The sequence below is a fragment of the Montipora capricornis genome, chromosome 11 (genome assembly GCF_036669925.1).
Source record: "Montipora capricornis isolate CH-2021 chromosome 11, ASM3666992v2, whole genome shotgun sequence".
Lineage (NCBI taxonomy): Eukaryota > Metazoa > Cnidaria > Anthozoa > Scleractinia > Acroporidae > Montipora > Montipora capricornis.
This window is the reverse complement of record NC_090893.1, coordinates 27,148,673-27,156,418: the sequence shown is the minus strand read 5'-3', so window position 1 is coordinate 27,156,418 and position 7,746 is coordinate 27,148,673. Positions and strand designations below refer to the sequence as shown.

Genomic DNA, 7,746 nt, shown 5'->3' with positions numbered 1-7,746 from the left:
AATCCTTACTCTGACTAGTATCCTAGGTGCTTTTTGCTTTCTAAACAAGATCACTTACGATCTTTGTGATCGGGTAGCTGGTAAAGACTTTAGTTCAAAACACTGGATAACCAACTGTACTGACTGTAAGAAAGATAATTTTTAACAAATATCTTCTTTTATTGCTCTAAGAAAAGCAGATCTTCCCTGACAAATATATGAAATGAAATGTTAGTGGAAGCCATTGGGAACTCGGAAAAATCCGTGCCCCAGATTGGATTTGAACCCAAGACCCGCCGTGATATAGTCCGATGCTTTCTCACATTCGCTCCCTGAAAAAATCGAAAGCTATTCAGTGCAGTGATTTTTTCGAGCTCGTACCTACCAAGGTTCTCGACTGTTTACAAAGTTTTGACTCAGCGTGGTAGTGACAGAGTACTATTAAAAGCGGTTTTAAAAATCTCTGAACGAGTGCTCCTTTTTTCATAGTGTCTCGTGTTAACAGCTAGGTAATCACTCAAACGAGCGCCATCTATTTAGGACTACAGTCTTGTACTATATTTTTAATTAGCAAATGTTATCTACGACAACAACAACATTGACCGAAAAGTAAACATTTCCGATTTCCGTATGCAGGGCATCCAAGGCTACAGAAATAGTACAAAAAATCATATCGTTTTTTAAAATGTGTGGATTTCTTTCAGTCATGCTTTACTCGCAAATAGGACAGCACGTTGTTGCAAATGTTTCTCAAATCATTTTTTTCTTCGCAGTGCGCATTGTACATAATAGCGATATCATTCACAACCCAAAGGTCACGACAACAAAGTGCTCACGTTTCTCAAAGCTGATCCGATGACATGCGTGTTGCATAATGGCATATTTTATGCGTCTGTAACCTTTTCGGCATAATACCCTGGTGTGTTTGTGATTGGATTATTCCCGTTTGGTCACATTACGGTTCGCGTGACATTTGCTGTGCACTTCCGGTGCTATGCCCATCTATGGACTGCTATCGCAACAAAATGGCGGACCCTTAATTGTGGTATGATTGATCCATTCATGTCACGAGGTATTAAATCCAGCCTTCTGATTGGCTAAGAGCTATGTGAGCTAAAGTTTCCTACTTACAGCAAACTTTAATACAGCATTTAATGACATTGTATTTTTGTGATCACTAAGACACGAACGTTGGGTCTAAGTGACTGTCAGTTATCAGTAATAAGACAGGTTAGGAACGAGTGAAAGTTTGTGGTTGGAAAATTGAAAGGATAGCTAAAGCACGCGCAACAATTTGACTGTGGAGGACACTACGTAAGTAATTTAATGCTATTAAACAAGGAGATCGATGTCTCAGCTTCGTTTTCCGCACTTTTACGACCGGACCAAACGGATTCAAACTGTCAGCGTTAGGTGGAACGGTACCATCGACTCTTTAGTAAAGTCATCTTGTGTCGATTCGTGAAGTTTGAGCTACCTTCTCGGTGTTCAGTTTAACGTTCCATTCGCCGCTTCAGTTCTGCATTGCAATTGGATAGTTTGAGTAAAGCGGAAGTTGAAACTAGAAGTTCCATGTTTGAGGTGATAAGTTACGGCGTATTTCCGATCCAAAACATAGCTATACTGTAACATTTTAAGCCAGTGAACAACGTAACTTCGATACAAAACACATACTGTGGGGCAGTTCTGGGGAATAAAATCATACAAATCGTTACATTTATGCCCCAGGGCCTCGAGATGATACCTTATTTTAAGGACGGTGCTTACTATTGTTATAGCGTATACGTTCTGCGCATCTCGAGATACTCGGATTTCCTGTGGGTGGTGCTTAATTAAAACCCTTTAACTCCTGTAAAGGCCACTGAGACTTATAGATTTTACTCTGTCTAACGCCAGACGATTTTACTCGTCAATGGGGAACCCTACAGGAGTGAAAGGGTTAAAATACAGGGATATTTTTGCACGGCTCAAAACTATACGGAGAAAGCAGAGCTTAGCAAGTGCTCTTGATATCTAAAAAGAAAATTGGGGGTAACCATGCATTTTTCAGAGATAATTAGGCTTCAATTCGGAAAAGAACACCATACATTGCTTTGCATTTTACAGCTTTTGACAAATATTGTTGATTAATTATCTTTGAAAAATGCTTGGTTACCCCCAATTTTCTTTTTGGATTTCAATAACACTTGTTAAGATCTGCTTTTCCCGCATATTCAGTAAACCGTGCAAAAATATCTTTGAATAAGTAGGCATTGTCCTTAATATATCGAAAGTGGGCTATTATCCTGCAAAATCACACAGAATATCGCCTGACACTTAGCCAGCAAGGCCGAAGGCCGAGTTGGCTAAAATCAGGCAATTATAATTCCGCAAGATTGAGCAAGATAATTGTTTTATAATGATAATAGTAACAATAGTAATGATTTTATGAGAAAAACTAACGCGGAGAGATTTCGACGTTTCGATGACATCCTGTCATCATTATCAAGAAAATGAAAAAAATTACATAAGTAAGTAGACAAAAAACTTAACCGAAAACAATAGTCTTTTGTTTTAAGCCAGTGAATCATCCAGTGACCTCACACAAAGGAGAACCCAAAGTCAAGTGAATACTTTAGCACGTGTTGAGTATGATTGGATGTTTAGACTTAGTCTGTACTTTTTAATCAGGAGCATCTCGTATACCAGACAGTCCATCTTTCCTTGGAATTTCCTCAGAACTGCAAAATTCTTGGCTAAGTCAAGAGATCTAGGGCTGGTATCATGATTTTGTTGAAGATGTCTGCAAATGGATGAAGAACTGTGACAGTGTTCTTCAATTATCTGAAAAAGATGTCGAGTTGTGAGGCCTATGTATTCTGCATCGCACAGAGGACTTGAAAATTTGTGTTGATTGATCAGACAGGGCTTTTGTTCTTTTACGCCAAGTGCATCATCCAGTTTACGACTAGTATAGATGGGCTGTAGAGGTGTTCCGATTCTGTTGCTAAGGTTGTTTAGTTGTTTTCTTAAGACGTCAGCAGACTTTTGGTCTTTGAACGGCAGCAGTATCCGCACAGGTTTTTCAACTGGCACAACAGGGGGTGGACTCGAAACATTCGATAGCTTGGATTTAATCTCTTGACTTAGCCAAGAATTTTGCAGTTCTGAGGAAATGCCAAGGAAAGATGGACTGTCTGGTATACGAAATGCTCCTGATTAAAAAGTACAGACCAAGTCTAAACATCCAATCAGACTCAATATGTGCTAAAGTATTCACTTGACTTTGGGTTTTCTTTTGTGTGAGGTCACTGGATGATTCACTGGCTTAATAGAACAAAAGACTATTGTTTTCGGTTAAGTCTTTTGTTTACTTACTTATGTAAATTTTTTCATTTTCTTGATAATGATGACAGGATGTCATCGAAACGTCGAAATCTCTCCGCGTTAGTTTTTCTCAAAAATTTAATAACAATAGTACTGATAATATCTTTATTTAGACTGAAAAGACCGATCAGCAAAATCAAAAGATTTGCTGGTATAAACCGGTGATCAGTAAAAATAGTAATATTAGTTCACACAACGAATATTGAGCATGCAATGACCATATTTGGACATTGTCACAATGTGAATGTGTTGAATAATAAAGTTTGTTATACCAACCATAGTTGGTGGCTTAAAATGTTACAGTGCATAATCTATATGCTATGGAAATGACATATTAAGCCGTTATCTAAATGGGCAACTCTGCCTTAACATTAAAAAAAAAAAAAGACAAACTTCATTATTATTCATCCTTACCAGAAACGACTTAATTATGAAATAAATTTTATAACCATGTAAGTGATAACCATGTATTAAATGATTTTATTCCTCTGGCAGCGGTTGCTCAAAAGGTGGATGGACGGTATCCACCTGATAAATCACTATTCAGCGGATAAACACTGGCAAAACTTATTGAGTTATCCAGTGGGTAGTGATTTACATGTATCCAGTGGATAGCGCAATCCACTCTTCGAACAACTGAGGCCTGTAGCACAAAGATTATGTAAAATAGTTAGGAGTGCTTATCGACAGCAGCCTTTCTTGGAAACATCATATCAGTCACATTGCATCAAAAATCAGTAAAAATGTTGGCATTGTTTGTAGACTTAGGCATTTTGTCCCTTTTTCAAAATTACTTAACATTTAACAATCACTTATTTATCCTTACTTCAGTTTAATGTGGCCTTTGATGCCTGTGGTCAAACAGTCAAGTGTCATATGGATAAAATACTAATACATGTACCTCACAAATGGATTGTATGCTTAATGAATTTTGCTACAATGTAACTTCAATTCACACGCTATCCCCTATTTTATATCCTTTAAGATCCTGCCAATTAACACGCTCTATTTCAAATTATGATTTCTTTTAATGCGTGATGTTTGCAACAATTCTTTTCCATCTGATCTCTCAGATTTCTTCATGCCTTCAAATGAAAAATTTAATACATAGCTATTCCCTATCAGCTGTTGGTAACTATTTTATTACTTACCCAATACCGTAAAAGTCCATGTATATTAAGCTGCATCCTTTTTCTCAAAAGTCAAATAAAAAATCGAGGGTGCGGCTTTACTTAAACAACTGAACACCAATTACATGTAACCTACAGGGAATCTGCATTCCTCCATAAAGCTGTTTGCTGTGATGCCTGAGGCCAGTCACTTCAAAATATGTCTTTCCACTAAGTGCGAGAAAATACTTAGTTATGTGCCTGTACGTGTACTTGCAAGGCAAATGGCTGACTCTTTCGTTACGCTCCACATTTCAGATCTTTGCCATTAATATTAAGCACTTGTCCGTATTATTTCAATTGAAGGGCTGGAAGCAAAAACCTAGTAAGTGACAATGTTTGGCCGATTTTTAGTTTTGCACAAAACTAGGCTAAGCCCAAAGTTTGCAAGTTGACTGGAAATTAACTTAAGAACATTGGTATTGTTTTTATCCGATTTTAACTGCCCGTATTAAACTGCGTCACATATAATTTGCATATTTGGATCAAGTATGAAATGACTTCATGTTGTTCCTGTTTCATTTGTCATTTAAATGTTGTGCCTCTCTTAAGAACTTTACACTTCCATGGCCGCTGTTTATAAGTTCTACTCTGTTCAGCTTTTGATGTTCGTGGGCTTAAATGATTTGTGTTAGGAAGTAAGTTTGAACCTTCACTTTATAGGACTATTTCATGGAGGGACTTGATCTCGTAATAACAACATCAAATCATAATTGCAGATTCATTTGATTTAATCGAGGAAGGCATTTCTGGACCTTACATCAATGAGCATTCGTTGGGAGTGACAGTGGTAAGTTGCTCATACTTACTCATTATTAATAACACAAACAAGTAATTTATGCGTACTTTAGTTTAAAGCTACATGTAGTAACTACAGTGTGTCAGTATATATTCCTTTTATGCTTATTTTCTGAAGTGATCATGGTCATTCAGCTGTGACTGACACACACACGCAAACTATTCACCAGGATTGCTTAACCATTAATTCAATGGCATTGGGATTCATTATTCCTGCTCAAGTAGCTTTCCAAGTAAACTAGTCAGTGAGGTGTGGGATTAAGAGAAATTAATTCAGCTTTTGAAAGAAATGAGGTACATTGACTATGCTCTTTTGCTGAGTGGAAGGTAGTTGTCTGCAATCCCACACCTTAGTTATTTGAGCTCACTGGGTCCCGTCAATTAAATTTTGTTGTTTGATTGAACTGCCCTCTTTTCTTAAGTAAATGTAATATTATCTTGATTTTTCTTGCCATAGAGTAGATTTAAACTGGAGGGTGTTACCAAACAAAAGACAAGAATGAAGTCAATGCATTATTTTATAAACCCATTCACACCTCAAAGGCCTTTGGATGCCCCACTCCCATTGACGAATAAAATTGTGGCTTTAGACAGAGTAAAATCTATTATTAAGTGTCACTCTCAGGGGTCAATGGGGACAGTTTTTGATTGAGTTTAAAGCCTTCAGCCATAAGAAGTTGGTATTAATAACATTATTATTGTTTCCTCCTTTTGAAGTCTCATTAAAGCTAACCAATACTTAGCTCTTATTATAAGCCGAGTTGTATGGAAGAATCTTGACTGAGGTTGTGAGTGCTCCCATACTGAGCTTGGTTAACAAGATACACATATTTATTACATGTATATGGCAAATGAGAGTAATTTAATTTGTTTAATGTAACTGACATTTTGCTTGTGTGGCGATTAGCTGATTAGAACTTACATGTAATTCTCCCAAACTTTGCCCCTCCTCCTTTTTTTTTTCTCATCATGCTTTTTGGCACTTTCATAAATAAATAATATTATTGGTAGAAGAAAATACTCAATATTTTTTGTTTGCAACTTTCTCACTGCAAAACACAACCGGTCTAGATGCCGGTCTAGATGGGAAAATCTAGACCTCGGTCAATATCACTTTTAGCCAATCAAATTTGTGAATTTGGTAGTTCCCAGTCCTTGTGAGACAGAGCCATATAATAATAGAGCATTATATAATTTCCATTCCCACAGCAATCCTGAACCTCGTATGACTAAGCTGGCAGTTTTTTTTGTGGCAATGAAACAATTAATTGTTTGGATAGAAAAGTCATTTGATCTCCATCCATGTTGAACTGCCTCAGAATTTGCACAGTTTGATCGAGTATGAAGTGATTTCTTGTTCTTCTTGTTCCATTATTTTACATTGTAATTTGTTACCTCTTTTGAAAACTTTTCAATTGGCCGCTTCGGTTGTTCTCTCTTTGCGTGGCATGGGATTAAATGATTCGTTCTAAGAAAGTTAAAGCACTTCGTTCCAGATACTGTTTTCTCGACAGATTAGATAATAGAATAACTGTGCCAAATTCAAATTCCAGATTCACAAAGGCATTGCTGGAACTCACAAGAAACCTTGATTTTGAAAAGCGTCCGTTTTGACCGATAGTGGTAAGTCACTCATTGTTACTTACTGTATACAGTCGAACCTCTCTAATACGGACACCAAAGAGACAGACCAAAGCGTCTACAGGTATTAGAGTCTAAGAGAGGTGTCCATATAATGGAGGTCTCCACAATGACATCATTTTTGAGACTCCACTGACAGTTTTACATGTTCAGTAACTAAATATATGTAGGCCCAGTGTCTCTAAACTGACTAATAATTATATGGTATTCAGACACATTGTAGTGAATGTACATCTCAGTTGCAGTACATACTTTATTTGAATCAGTGATTTGAAATGTAAGGAACTGCAATGCAATACTGCACTTAAAAACAGTAATAAAAAATAGTACAGTTCTGAAAAATGTCGTTCTGTAGTTTATAAGGGCAGCCAACAGTAACAATGTATGACTGATGTACTGTACAATCATGTAATACTAGTTATGTATTGTATGGACAATGCATGGGAAACTTGTAATAATTGTTACTGTAAGTGATCATAAAACGTTTCACATACATTATTTTTTATTGAATCGGCTACCGGTATGTTATTTCTTTTTTAATGATTTTAAATGTTCTTTAATGTTTTTTATTTTTTTTTTCAATTTATTTCTCTCTCCCTTTTTTTCTATTAATTTTGTTCAAGTGTTATGGTATTTTACACTGTACATGTATTTCAATTTGAATACAAATGTGTTGATGTTTGCATTATAATCACAAACTCATTCACAAAACTATGTCAACACTGGATACAGTATGCCCGACAGTTTCCTGTGTCTGGAAAAAATTCTCACATTTTCTTTAAAAAAAGTCTCT

The 7,746-nt window shown here is 36.4% G+C and overlaps 1 protein-coding gene across 5 annotated transcripts in view; it reads left to right on the top strand.

Annotated features, from left to right (window-relative positions):
- Positions 1–1,130: 1,130 nt before the first annotated feature.
- LOC138024308 (tetratricopeptide repeat protein 28-like) overlaps positions 1,131–7,746 on the top strand; it is a 34,214-nt gene continuing 27,598 nt past the window's right edge. For 2 of the 5 annotated variants that reach the window (XM_068871456.1, XM_068871458.1), the window contains exons 1-3: positions 1,131–1,293; positions 5,234–5,304; positions 6,866–6,935. The gene's annotated coding sequence lies outside the window, so the exon portion shown is untranslated. Of the gene's footprint in view, positions 1,294–4,772; positions 4,840–5,042; positions 5,153–5,177; positions 5,305–6,865; positions 6,936–7,746 lie in introns of those variants that run through there. The other 3 variants (XM_068871457.1, XM_068871460.1, XM_068871461.1) reach the window with 3 other exon arrangements.